Consider the following 15,412-nt stretch of genomic DNA (forward strand, 5'->3'; position numbering starts at 1 on the left):
ATACAATATTTAAATCTTGTGGTCTATCAAAATTACTGAATTTTATGGTTTTATGATAAACTTATGAACTCACCAACCTTTTGGTTGACCCTTTTAAGCATGTTTATTCTCAGGTATTAAAGAAATCTTCTGCTGTGCATTTGCTCATTTTAAAGATATTACTTGGAGTCATTCTTGGCATATTTCAAAAGACGTTGCATTCGAGTCGTTGAATTCAACAAGATTATTATAAAGTCATTTATAGTTTGGATATATATATATATATATTATGAAACAGTATGCATGTCTGTCAACTTTCAATGTAATGAAAGTTTGTCTTTTAAAACGAATGCAATGTTTGTAAAATGTATCATATAGAGGTCAGAACCTCGCGATGTATCCATATGTAATTGTGTTCGTCGTTATGGATTAGGACGGGTCGCTTCACAATCAACAGCAACGGATGAGGATCTGTCATTTTTCAATATATTTGGGTCGTCTACATTATGATCGATCGATTAGGGTTTCAATAAATGGTATCGTCATGAATACAACAGCAAAGGATTACGGTCTACCAATTTCTCTGTATTTGAGTATGTGTCAAATAATTTCCTGCCTAATTTCTGTGGTTTATAAACCTGATCGTTTTTTTAATACTAACTATCAACATTTATTCTTTTTGTAATTATAATTACAATTTTGATTGTTTCGTTTTTACGTATCTGCCACTCAGTTTCTAGAATCAAGCTAACAATAATCTAATTCGAAATTCATATTCATCTTATATTCATTATAGGCACGATGTATTTCAGATGTGAAAACCGATACAGATCATACGAGTTTTCTTACTGGTACACTCAGTCGTAAAGAAGAAAATGAGTTTTTTTTATTATATTTATTCTAGAATTCATAATTTATGTGTTGTTTACGATTTTATGTGATTTTTCCATATTTGTTTTTAGGTGCATTTGATTTGACTTTCATCAGGTGGTACTGAACTTGGTAAAAAAATAGTTATTCGTGGGCAGAAAAGAAATCATGAGCAGTAAATAAACAATATGCTAGATGACAAGTTTTATATTGGTCATAAACAAAAGAGGGTGACTACTCATTACAATGAGTCTGATTTCTTATATCTATTGAGTTCGTATTCAGTTTCAATGGTAATTTCAACACTTTTAAATGTTAATGTAATATTTCTTTTTACAGATTTTTGAGTGCTACGTAGGGTGAGAGTTTAAACATCAACTAGTTTTGTTTAAGCTTAGTTTTAAGTGGATTTGATGGTTGCCTCACATAACTACATTTATTCTTCATTTTTGTTTGTTTGTAGGTTATGATTGGAATCTGTGGAATTTTAGGGGTAATCTTCTTTTAAGGTAATTTCAGATTCTATCATCAACCTTCTTTGCATTTACGTTTTTTGTATATTGTATTTTGATTATTGTTGTTTCTGATTGTGGAGTTTGATATGGTATACATGTGTTTGTAAGTGTAGTTATGTTGCATTTGTGTTCTAAAAGTTTGGATTATTTGTAGTTGTTGTATATATTGGAAACTAGTCTTATAGCAAGTAGAGGAAAACAAAAGAAAAAGAGTTAGGTCTATAACAATACTTATATACCTCTTTCAATCTTTTTGTTTGAGGTCAGTTCATTTATATTACTCTTTATTGGTTTTTAATTGTTATTATTGTTATTGTTTTTGATTGTTTTTTGTTGTTCGTTGTTGTCCTCTATTTCACTGCTATAAAACATATGGTAAATTTGTTGTTGTTGGTTTTTATGTGTGGATATAGGTGTTTTGATGTGGAGCGGGTTGTTCTCATTTGAAGGTGATCATCGTCCTACTTAGTCTTTATGCTTCATTTTTACTCTTATTGCGATTCATTTTTTTATTGTATTTTTTTTTTATTTTTACCAAATCACATTCTACATGCGTGGTAATTGATTATTGGATGTGAATTTATGTGTTTTGCTATGCGATAATTTGTGTTACCCAAGTTTTGCTTGCTTCTTTTTCATTTTATTTTAGTTCAATTCAAGCTATATTGTTGCCATAATTACACAGAATCAGTAACTTTAACAGTGAAGATATATATGATAGTATATTGTTTAAAAATACATTTACCTCTAATTATCCCTTTATTTTTTGTATAATGCAGACATGTGTCACATGTAAATGGGTTCATGGCTCTTCCGTTAAGTATTCTAAAATTGACACTCAATTAAGAAAATTCATGCTTCAAGAGCAGGGTATTGTGTGGAGGAAGTCTTCTTACTTTTCTAAGTATCAAGTATTAGCATTTATAACTTAATAGTGTTTACATGGACACAACTTGAGTTTTTATGAATTTTTCGATGTCACAGTTATTTATACTTCAATATTTTACCCACTTATCTTGTCCTACCGTTTACTTATATGCAACAGCCTTCATCAACCAATGGCGAGTCTATCACTAGATGGACCTCATAATCTTCTTTCCACCGGTAATGCTACTTTTGTCTTTAATATACCCAATTTCTTTTTCTAAGAAATAGGCATTCATTCATGATGTTATGTAGATTGTGATAAATCATGTGTTTTTAGAATTTCAGGGTAAGATAAACGCCTTTAGATGTCAACAAGAGTCGGTTGGTTAGGGTTGGATCATGGGTCACATATGAATGGTGACGAAATGAGTCTTTTTAGTTAATGCAAAAGATGTCATATTACGCTATGCGCATAGGCTCTGTTTTCGAAATTGATACTTTATCTCAAATTAAGTAAACAATCACATGATCCAACCCAATTGCTAAATGCAGATGATTGCATCTAAACTAAAAGAAAGCACACATGGTTATAGTTTTAGGTGACCTTAAAATTTAGCTTGACTATATGTCAAATCTTTCATTTATCTTTTTTTTTTTTTGGGTTTTATGCAATTTTCTCCAGACTTGGCAAGCCCCAATGAACTATTTCAAAATGGGTAAAGATTGTCACCTAAAATAATTTGCAAAAAAAAAAAAAAAAAAAAAAAAAAAAAAAAAACAATTGTCATTACTCTAGTAGATGGATTTCCTTCTTAATCTGGAATCCAATGTTACCTTGTCCTATGTCTATGGTCTATATGTCATATACATGGTTGTGGTAAGAATTATTACTGCTGCTATTTGATGTTCACTAAGTACATGATCCTGTTGTTCCTCTTTATGAATCAAGTTTGATCTGTCAAGATCAGGCCTCAATCTATGGGTTTGGGCAACAACAATGAGGGAAGGTTAATAGGATATACTTAGCATGGTGCAACTATGCATATGGTACAAATCAGCTCAAATTGACATTCATGGATTTTATTTATTATAAATTAGGGTTCCTTACGATTATTAGCAAAGATATTGGAGTGGTTTTTGTTGGTACGAATTCAGGTACTAAATGTTATGTTAGATTAGTTTCGAACAACTTATCATGCCATCTTTTTACTTCTGGAAAGAACTAAAGTCTCAAATTTTTTAACTATGGTGATATGTTGACTTTTAAAAGTCAACGGGTTAATTTAGTAAGGTCTTACTCAGCCAACATGGGTATTGTTTGTCACATGGCTCATGGTTGTATCTGGATGGAAAAATGGGGAGGTATATGGGTACACAAGAGGGTCAATATGATATTGGTGTTTTGTGTTGATTATCAACTAAGGTTTCTAGCCTTTTTTGTGAAGAAATTTGATCAGGGTGGTATAGTGTTGGATCTAAGTACTAAAGATTACATCAGATGGGTTTGGATCTGCTTATCTTACCATTTTTTTCTCTTTTAAAAATGATCAAGATTTTCATTTTTTTTTTTTTTTTGATTTTGCTGAATTGTTGACTTCTAAAAGTTAATGGTTTATGATTTTGGGGACTTCATATACTGTTATGGGTGATGAGTATTGGGATATTGATATTGCTGGTGATCCAAGGTATATAAGTGTTGATAGTGTCAAGATTGGCATGAGAGATGGAATGCATTCATTCTCATTTCTGATTAGTTTATTTTGTTTTTATAAGGCATAGGTTATACTAGTATATGTATAATTCTTTTGTCATAAGTCAATAAAAGTATGACAAGTGGATTTTGAATGTGCATTAAAACATCCGTAGCTTTTTTTTGGTTTTGGTCATCGTTTACAGGCCATTTTAGTTTTCATTTTGTAAGTATTTTAGGTGTTCACTAAAAACACCTCTTCGGGTATACCCCATTGTAGCACTTAAACATATCGGATTTAGTAGTCTTAATCTATGTTTTTTGTGTAAAACAAAAATACTTAAGCAGTTCACCCACAACAATACTTGTGATACTATCTTTATCATATCGTTAATTGATATAAGTTTTTACGATTTAAGTTTGTTTGTTGAAGAGTCCCCGTGCAATGCACAGTCTCTTATATCTAGATTGTGTATATAAAAAATGAACATAATCAAACAATATATTAAAATTAATCGTACCAAGATTATATCCACGGTTTCCTTGATCTTGATTATGGTGTGAAAATTGATAGATAATTGCAGTGTCATCTTAAATATAATTCTTTAAATGGGTTTAACAAGCAATCCTGATCCGAAGGAATTGACTCTATGTGGATACCTTTATCTGTATTGATTTAAGTTTAATTTTACTTTACGTGTTTTTTTAGTTTAAATAAACCGAAAATTCCCCTTTGTCTTAGGATAATTACTAGTATTAAGTTTTTGAATAACCTGCTCTATGTGGATCAAACTAGTTGAATACTTGTTAAATTACTACACGAACTGGTTTTAGTTGCCTCCATTGTGTGATAATCGATAAGTATTTTGCTAATAATTATAGAGTGTGAAATTACACATCATGTACATCGAATGTTCAAAAGTTACAATCATCGAGTAAGGTGTCATACATCCATCAAAGCAAAGGAAGTATCAGGTCAACCTAATCCACTATACCATCGTATCAGCCACCTTATCGATTCTATCTAACTATCATATATGTCTTCCAAACTTAATTCATACTCGGTCATCCAAACTATCCCAAGTTAAAGGTTCCTTAACCTCAATAGCCACTTAGAGGTTGCTACCCTGATATGACCGAAATGGATGGTTTTATTTATACGGTGTCGTCAGGTTGCAAAATGTCAGAATCAGTTACCAAAAGGGAGTAATGGTTTTATTATTTATATTTAGCTGGGTTTTCCTAGCTATATTTCTCCTAATTGTTTTCCTTTTAAGGAGTAAGTGGTAAGTATAACTCAGGTTCGTATTTTTGTATGTTTGCTCAGTAATGTGGGACAAAAGTTCCTAAATAGTTAACACTAGCGACAAGTGGTGATAGATTAAACTTAACTAAGGTAATTTAAACTATAAAGATAAAAAGGGATAGGTATGAAGAATATGATACTGATGGAGAGTTTCTATAAGAGTTTAAGTTCCTAGAACGAACACTAAACCTCAATCAATTGGGCTATGAACCTAATCGATTTGTCACTAAGAGTTTAGGCTTTGAAGATTCTGGCTAAGACGGATATCCCTACTCCCAACGCTAACCTAAAAGGGTTTAAACGACCATATGGATAGAATCCTAGGTACACGAATAAAGTGATCTTTTCTTAAAGGAAAATCTCAGCTTTTCTTAATCCTAGTCTATTTAACTACAATAACATTCCTCCACTTAATACTAAGCTATGCCTTAACATTAACATACGTGTAATCTTAGATATCCTAAGGTACTGTTAATTGGATTAGAGGTCTCTCCTTTGCGATCACTTACTCAACCCCAGATCATCTTACAACATCTCAAGAACGTTGCTTCTGACGCGAATCATGCTTTTGAGTAAGCCAGTGTTCACTGAACTCGATATTGCCTAGTTTAATCACAACCTAAATGGGCAGCTCTTCTTTAACGGATAAATGGTTAGCCGTACGTTGGTACTATGTCCCTATTGTGATGTTAAGCACACATAATTACTTACCTTGTATCCTAGGGTTGATCAGGCCCTAATACTAGTTATAGCCACGTGAGTAAATGGAAAGGGTGGTCCGTAAATTAGACTTCTAAACCGTCAAGGTGTCAGCATAACAATAGCATAAGTTTCAGATAAGATATTCAACATATAATAAACATTTGTAACGGATAGATAAGCATGCAAGATGAAAGCAACTTAAGTAACAAAATAACTTTATTAGATTAAGGAAGGCATTCACCTTACAGACGAGATCTGGACCATTACAAGTGCTGACATCCTCTAGACTGCTCCTAATACAATCTTCGGCGTTCGCCTCCGGGTACTTAATTTCCCGCTCGAAGGTGAGAAGGAATTGAAAGCTCTAGTGAGAGAAAGTGTATTGTAGTGAGAGTGTGTGAAGAGGTGTAGGTAGAATGGATGACAATTGCCCTATAAATAATGGAAAATTTTTGCTATCATACGGCTGGCAGCCCGTATGACAGGCCGTTTATGATGTGAGCAAGCCGTATGGAATCCCGGATGGCAAGCCATATGGCTTGCCTGATTTGCTGTTTTTGCTGGATCGTAACTTGGTTTTCGGGGTCGTAACTTGTCTTTCACCGTTTTCGCTCTAAAATCTTCTAGCTCTGATTCTCCTAATTCTTTTTGCATCGTCTTCGTAATTACTAAATCTACAAAATCAACCGACAAAGTGATTATTTTTCCGTTGAAGCTTGGAACTTTATAATTTTTGGGCCCTAATATCGAGGTAAAAATGTGACTTTTTAGCCGATATCAACCCCCTTAAAGCATTTTATTGGTCACAATAAAACACATACAATAGCATAATAAGACTAGCATCACACCTAATAATTCAGTCTGGATCTACCTTATCATGAAATCATATTCAACAGAAGTGTACAACTAAACAGTATAAGGTTATTCAGAACATACCAGTATTCATATCATTAGCAGTATCCGCATCAACAATCATCTGATACGCTCTCGCCTCAATGATATCGGCTAAAAAGTCACGTTTTTACCCTCGATATTAGCCTCATTTATGATAAAGTAATTGACTTTATCATCTAAATAAGCATTTATTTACTTCATTTGGTAGATTATGTCATTACAAAGGATATGTTTCAAGAATCACTAAAAGCGGATGAAAAACGAGGAAAAACGAGCAAAATCGGCTAAGACGATTAACTCGCGTTTAAATAACTTATTTTATAATTTTTTAAAAAGTTTATTTACTTAATCGCAGGTTTTAGGATATTTAATTACAAACGTGTGGGCGCAAGAATCGTCAAAAACGGAGCTAATACGAAGATTCTAGAGCAAAAAACGGTGAAAGACAAGTTACGATCTAGCAAACGGCTTGCCAAACGGCTTGCCATAAGGAAAAAAGGGCCTGCCAGCAAACGGGCACCAAAAACGTCTTGCCTTGGCAAACGGGCATTGAAAACGGCCTTGGCAAACAGCTTGCCAAACGGCTTGCCAAACGTCTTGCCAAACGGCCAGCCAGGGGTTTTTCAGCCATTTAATTAAAATTTTGCCACCAAGCATTTTCTATAAATGGGGGTTTCATCTCACCATTTCAACACACACCAATTCTTCACTTCTCTCTCAAATATCTCTCTATAGTCGCTCTCTAGTGATCTATAGGAGATTAGTTCTCTCTACTTTCTCTCTCTAGATTATAGAGAGAGAAAAGTACAGAGATTAGGAAAAATAATTATCTCTCTATTGTCGCTCTCTAGTGATCAATAGGAGATTAGTATGTAGTTAGTAGTAGAAGCTATCAAGCATTGTAACGCTATGGATATTATGAAGAAATACAAGTGTTATTCTGCCGACATTATTCGGTAACATCTAACGTTTCTTTTATTAATTTATTATAATATTCTTGTTCGATGTTTGTGATTTATAAATATTAGAAATGCTTGTTGCCATGATGTGTGAGTAATTGCTTGATTGTTTGCCATGATTTAATAATGTTAGTTAGGGATGATTATCGTTTCATACTCGCTTTCTGTCTATGATATTAAACCTCGTTATTATCGTCCTTCCACTAATAAAAGTGATTAAAACCTTTTATAAAGTCGACAATTATAAGGTAATTAATTATCTGTGTTTATATATTGGTCAAGGTATGAACCCATCGAAAATACTATAAAGTACATGGGGAATTACCGTAGGACCAGATCAAGACATTGGTCAAGAGTATAATACTCGAGGAAATAATGTTGCTACAGTAGAGTATAGTGTTGATGTACTATAGGACCACTTGAGCATGGTCAAGGTTAGAAGCTATGGAACCACTATAAGTCTAGTACGTGGTGGATAACTAAGGTATTTATTGGGTAGATTTAAGTAAGGGCTAGTTTATATCATAAATGGGAATTTAACGCACTACAATACAAACTAAGCTTATAAGTCTTTAAGGATGACTGAGAACTATCAGAGGTTCTAATTCATCTACATACCCGTATATTTTACCAAACCATTGACAGAAAGGAATCTGAAACACAATCATAACCATTCACTAGCCTGATACACTAAGGTGTTAAGAAAGGTTGGATATTATATATATGGCTATGCTACTTTATTCGTGCACCCAAGGTATGCATTGCATCTAAGATGGGCCGCTTATTGAAATGTCCCGTTCATATTGATTATAAACGTTCCATATTAATTGATTTCGTCGCGAGGTTTTGACCTCTATATGAGACGTTTTTCAAAGACTGCATTCATTTTTAAAACAACCATAACCTTTATTTTATCTATAAAGTTTTAAAAAGCATTACGTAGATTATCAAATAATGATAATCTAAAATATACCGTTTACACACGACCATTACATAATGGTTTACAATAAGAATATATTACATCAAAAATAAGTTTCTTGAATGCAGTTTTTACATAATATCATACAAGCATGGACTCCAAATCTTGTCCTTATTTTAGTATGCAACAGCGGAAGCTCTTAATAATCACCTGAGAATAAACATGCTTAAAACGTCAACAAAAACGTTGGTGAGTTATAGGTTTAACCTATATATTATCAAATCATAATAATAGACCACAAGATTTCATATTTCAATATACATCCCATACATAGGGATAAAAATCATTCATATCGTGAACACCTGGTAACCGACATTAACAAGATGCATATAAGAATATCCCCTATCATTCCGGGAAATCCTTCGGACATGATAAAAACAACATCGAAGTACTAAAGCATCCGGTACTTTGGATGGGGTTCGTTAGGCCCAATAGATCTATCTTAAGGATTCGCGTCAATTAGTAGATCGGTTTACTAATTCTTAGATTACCAAGCAAAAGGGGCATATTCGGCTTCGATCATTCACCCATATAATGTAGTTTCATTTACTTGTGTCTATTTCGTAAAATATTTATAAAACTGCATGTATTCTCATCCCAAAATATTAGATTTTAAAAGTGGGACTATAACTCACTTTTACATATTTTTACTTCGTCGGGAAGTAAGACTTGGCCACTGGTCGATTCACGAACCTATACAAATATGTACATATATATCAAAGTATGATGAAAATATATTTACAACATTTTTTATTACATTTTAATAATTTGAGTTTGTTAAGTCAGCAGTCCTCGTTAGTAACCTACAGCTAGTTGTCCACAGTTAGATGTACTGAAATAAATAAATATAAATTATCTTGGATCAATTCACGAGCTAGTGTATACAAGCCTCAGGCTAGACCATAACTCAAACTATATATATTATTTTGGAATCAACCTCAACCCTGTATAGCTAACTCCAACATTACTGCATATAGAGTGTCTATGGTTGTTCCAAAATATATTATATAGATGGGTCGATATGATATGTCAAAACATTGTATATGTGTCTATGGTATCCCAAGATTACATAATATATATTAGAATACATGAATAATACAATATAAGTTAGCTAGGATATGATTTGTATAGAATTGTTACAATATTTCCCGTAGCTACAACAATCAAAAATATCTAATCTTATTTTACCCATAACTTCTTCGTTTTAAATCCATTTTGAGTGAATTAAATTGCTATGGTTTCATATTGAACTCTATTTTATGAATATAAATAGAAAAAGTATAGGTTTATTGTCGGAAATATAAGTTACAAGTTGTTTTTTGTAAGAGGCAGTCATTTCAGTCGAAAGAACGACGTCTTGATAACCATTTTTCAAAACATACTTCCACTTTGAGTTTAACCATGATTTTTGGATATAGTTTCATGTTCATAAGAAAAAATCATTTTCCCAGAAGAACAACTTTTAAATCAAAGTTTATCATAGTTTTTAATTATCAAACCCAAAACAGCCCGCGGTGTTCTACGACGGCGTATATCCGGTTTTACGGTGTTTTCCGTGTTTCCAGGTTTTAAATCATTAAGTTAGCATATCATATAGATATAGAACATGTGTTTAGTTGATTTTAAAAGTCAAGTTAGAAGGATTAACTTTTGTTTGCGAACAAGTTTGGAATTAACTAAACTATGTTCTAGTGATTACGAGTTTAAACCTTCGAATAAGATAGTTTTATATATATGAATCGAATGATGTTATGAACATCATTACTACCTCAAGTTTAGTAGGTAAAACTACTGGAAGTGACAAGAAATGATCTAGCTTTAAAGGATCTTGGATGGCTTGAAAGTTCTTGAAGTAGGATCATGACACAAAACAAGTTCAAGTAAGATTTTTACTCGAATTAAGATAGTTTATAGTTATAGAAATTGAATCAAAGTTTGAATATGAATATTACCTTGAATAAGAAAGATAACCTACTGTAAATAACAAAGGTTTCTTGATCTTAGATGATTACTTGGAATGGATTAGAAAGCTTGGATGTAAACTAGTAACTTGAAAGGATTTTTGAAGTGTTCTTCCTAAGATGATTATAGCTTGATTCTTGAAGTAATTTTTGATGAAGATGATGATTAGCTACTGGAAAAATTCGTTCATAAGTGTGTGTGTGTGTTGAGAGAGAATTAGAAAGAAAATTGGAAGTGAAATGGAGTGAATGATGAGTGGTAAGTGGTGAGTGGTGAGTGGGGTTAAAAGGAGTTCTAGTTAGTTGACTAGTTCATGGTAGAAGTTAAAATTGATTAGTCATACATGACATAATAAAGAGTGGAATCCCATGCTAGTTCCTATTGGTATATACCCACAGTAAGTACGTCTAGAAGCTGTGTATAATACGGGTATGAATACGACTAGAATTCTTGATGGAAAAAGAATGGGAATGTAACTGTACCCATTTTCGTTAAGTATGAGTGTTTTGATATATGTATTGAAGTCTTCCAAAAGTATATTAATACATCTAAATACACTACATGTATATACATTTTAACTGAGTCGTTAAGTCATCGTTAGTCGTTACATGTAAGTGTTGTTTTGAAACCTTTAAGTTAACGATCTCATTTAATGTTGTTAACCCATTGTTTATTATATCTAATGAGATGTTAAGAATTATTATCTTATCATGATATTATGATATATTAATATATCTTAATATGATATATATACATTTAAATGTCGTTACAACGATAATCGTTACATATATGTCTCATTTCGAAATCCTTAAGTTAGTAGTCTTGTTTTTACATATGTAGTACATTGTTAACATACTTAATGATATATATAATTATCATTTTATCATGTTAAATATAGTGTAACAATATCTTAATATGATACATATGTATTTAGTAAGACGTTGTAATAACGATAATCGTTATATATATCGTTTCGAGTTTCTTAACTTAGTAGTCTCATTTTTTATGTATATAACTCATTGTTAATATACTTATGGAGATACTTACTTATCATAATCTCATGTTAACTATATGCATATTCATATATATATATATATCGTCATGTCGTTTTTACAAGTTTTAATGTTCGTGAATCGCCGGTCAACTTGGGTGGTCAATTGTCTACATGAAATTCATTTCAAATAATCAAGTCTTAACAATTTGATTGCTTAACATGTTGGAAACACTTAATCATGTAAAAATCAATTTTATTTAATATATATAAACATGGAAAAGTTCGGGTCACTACAGTACCTACCCGTTAAATAAATTTCGTCCCGAAATTTTAAGCAGTTGGAGGTGCTGTCGTATCTTCTGGAAATAAGTGCGGGTATTTCTTCTTCATCTGATATTCTCGTTCCCAGGTGAACTCGGGTCCTCTATGAGCATTCCATCGAACCTTAACAATTGGTATTTTGTTTTGCTTAAGTGTTTTAACCTCACGATCCATTATTTCGACGGGTTCTTCGATGAATTAAAGTTTTTCGTTAATTTGGATTTCGTCTAACGGAATAGTGAGATCTTCTTTAGCAAAACATTTCTTTAAATTCGAGACATGGAAAGTGTTATGTACAGCCGCAAGTTGTTGAGGTAACTCAAGTCGGTAAGCTACTAGTCCGACACGCTCAATAATCTTGAATGGTCCAATATACCTTGGATTTAATTTCCCTCGTTAACCAAATTGAACAATGCCTTTCCAAGGTGCAACCTTAAGCATGACCATCTCTCCAATTTCAAATTCTATATCTTTTCTTTTAATGTCGGTGTAGCTCTTTTGTCGACTTTGGGCGGTTTTCAACCGTTGTTGAATTTGGATAATCTTCTCGGTAGTTTCTTGTATTATCTCCGGACCCGTAATCTGTCTATCCCCCACTTCACTCCAACAAATCGGAGACCTGCACTTTCTACCATAAAGTGCTTCAAACGGCACCATCTCAATGCTTGAATGGTAGCTGTTGTTGTAGGAAAATTCTGCTAACGGTAGATGTCGATCCCAACTGTTTCCGAAATCAATAACACATGCTCGTAGCATGTCTTCAAGCGTTTGTATCGTCCTTTCGCTCTGCCCATCAGTTTGTGGATGATAGGCAGTACTCATGTCTAGACGAGTTCATAATGCTTGCTGTAATGTCTGCCAGAATCTTGAAATAAATCTGCCATCCCTATCAGAGATAATAGAGATTGGTATTCCATGTCTGGAGAAAACTTCCTTCAAATACAGTCGTGCTAACTTCTCCATCTTGTCATCTTCTCTTATTGGCAGGAAGTGTGCTGATTTGGTGAGACGATCAACTATTACCCAAATAGTATCAAAACCACTTGCAGTCCTTGGCAATTTAGTGATGAAATCCATGGTAATGTTTTCCCATTTCCATTTCGGGATTTCGGGTTGTTGAAGTAGACCTGATGGTTTCTGATGCTCAGCTTTGACCTTAGAACACGTCAAACATTCTCCTACGTAATTAGCAACGTCGGCTTTTATACCTAGCCACCAAAAATGTTTCTTGAGATCCTTGTACATCTTCCCCATTCCAGGATGTATTGAGTATCTGGTTTTATGAGCTTCTCTAAGTACCATTTCTCTCATATCTCCAAATTTTGGTACCCAAATTCTTTCAGCCCTATACCGGGTTCCGTCTTCCTGAATATTAAGATGTTTCTCCGATCCTTTGGGTATTTCATCCTTTAAGTTTCCCTCTTTTAAAACTCCTTGTTGCACCTCCTTTATTTGAGTAGTAAGGTTAGTGTGAATCATTATATTCATAGATTTTACATGAATGGGTTCTCTGTCCTTTCTGCTGAAGGCGTCGGCTACCACATTTGCCTTCCCTGGGTGGTAACGAATCTCAAAGTCATAATCTTTCAACAATTCAATCCACCTGCGCTACCTCATGTTCAGTTGTTTCTGATTAAATATGTGTTGAAGACTTTTGTGGTCGGTATATATAATACTTTTGACCCCATATAAGTAGTGCCTCCAAGTCTTTAATGCAAAAACAACCGCGCCTAATTCCAAATCATGCGTCGTATAATTCTGCTCATGAATCTTCAATTGTCTAGACGCATAAGCAATTACTTTCGTTCGTTGCATTAATACACAACCGAAACCTTGCTTTGAGGCGTCACAATATATCACAAAATCATCATTCCCTTCAGGTAATGACAATATAGGTGCCGTAGTTAACTTTTTCTTTAATAATTGAAACGTTTTCTCTTGTTCATCCTTCCATTCAAATTTCCTCCCTTTATGCGTTAATGCAGTTAAGGGTTTTGCTATTCTAGAAAAGTCTTGGATGAACCTTCTGTAGTAACCAGCTAGTCCTAAAAACTGACGTATGTGTTTCGGAGTTTTCGGGGTTTCCCACTTTTCAACGGTTTCAATCTTTGCTGGATCCACCTGAATACCTTCTTTGTTCACTATGTGACCGAGGAATTGAACTTCTTCCAACCAAAATGCACACTTTGAAAACTTAGCGTACAGTTTTTCTTTTCTCAGCAACTCTAGCACTTTTCTCAAATGTTCTTCGTGCTCTTGATCATTCTTCGAGTAAATAAGTATGTCATCGATGAAAACAATGACAAACTTGTCAAGATATGGCTCACACACTCGGTTCATGAGGTCCATGAACACAGCTGGTGCGTTAGTAAATTCAAATGGCATAACCATAAACTCGTAATGACCGTAACGCGTCCTAAAAGTAGTCTTTGGAATATCATCCTCCTTCACCCGCATTTGATGATATCCAGAACGTAAATCGATCTTCGAATAAACTGACGAGCCTTGTAGTTGATCAAATAAGTCGTCGATTCTCGGTAATGGGCAACGGTTCTTGATGGTAAGTTTTTTCAACTCTCGGTAGTCGATACACAACCTGAATGTACCATCTTTCTTCTTGACAAATTGAACAGGAGCTCCCCATGGTGATGTACTTGGTCGAATGAAACCACGCTCTAAAAGTTCCTGTAGCTGACTTTGTAATTCTTTCATTTCGCTGGGTGCGAGTCTGTATGGAGTACGAGCTATTGGTGCAGCTCCTGGTACAAGGTCTATTTGAAATTCAACGGATCGATGTGGGGGTAATCCCGGTAATTCTTTCAGAAATACATCGGGAAATTCTTTTGCGACGGGAACATCACTGATGTTCTTTTCTTCAGGTTTAACTTCCTCGATGTGTGCTAGAATGACGTAACAACCTTTTCTTATTAGTTTTTGTGCCTTCAAACTACTAATAAGATTTAATTTCGCGTTGTTCTTTTCTCCGTACACCATTAAAGGTTTTCCTTTTTCACGCATAGTGCGAATCGCATTTTTGTAACAAACGACCTCTGCTCTCACCTTTTTCAACCAGTCCATGCCAATTATTACATCAAAACTTCCTAACTCGACTGGTATTAAATCAATTTTAAACGTTTCATCCCCCAGTTTAATTTCTCTCTCCCGACATATATTATCTGCTGAAATTAATTTACCGTTTGCTAATTCGAGTAAAAATTTACTATCCAAAGGCGTCAATGGGCAACTTAATTTAGCACAAAATTCTCTACTCATATAGCTTCTATCCGTACCCGAATCAAATAAAACATAAGCAGATTTATCGTCAATAAGAAACGTACCCGTAACAAGCTCCGGGTCTTCCTGTGCTTCTGCTG

General features: G+C 33.8%; 1 long non-coding RNA gene across 1 annotated transcript; it reads left to right on the forward strand.

Moving 5' to 3' along the window:
- Positions 1–441: 441 nt before the first annotated feature.
- Positions 442–2,342, forward strand: LOC139851376 (uncharacterized). Its single transcript, XR_011760602.1, has 5 exons — positions 442–572; positions 776–830; positions 942–1,142; positions 1,313–1,358; positions 1,778–2,342. It is a non-coding gene; the product is annotated as an uncharacterized lncRNA (long non-coding RNA).
- The last annotated feature ends 13,070 nt before the right edge of the window (positions 2,343–15,412 follow it).

This window comes from Rutidosis leptorrhynchoides, chromosome 6, assembly GCF_046630445.1.
Source record: "Rutidosis leptorrhynchoides isolate AG116_Rl617_1_P2 chromosome 6, CSIRO_AGI_Rlap_v1, whole genome shotgun sequence".
NCBI lineage: Eukaryota > Viridiplantae > Streptophyta > Magnoliopsida > Asterales > Asteraceae > Rutidosis > Rutidosis leptorrhynchoides.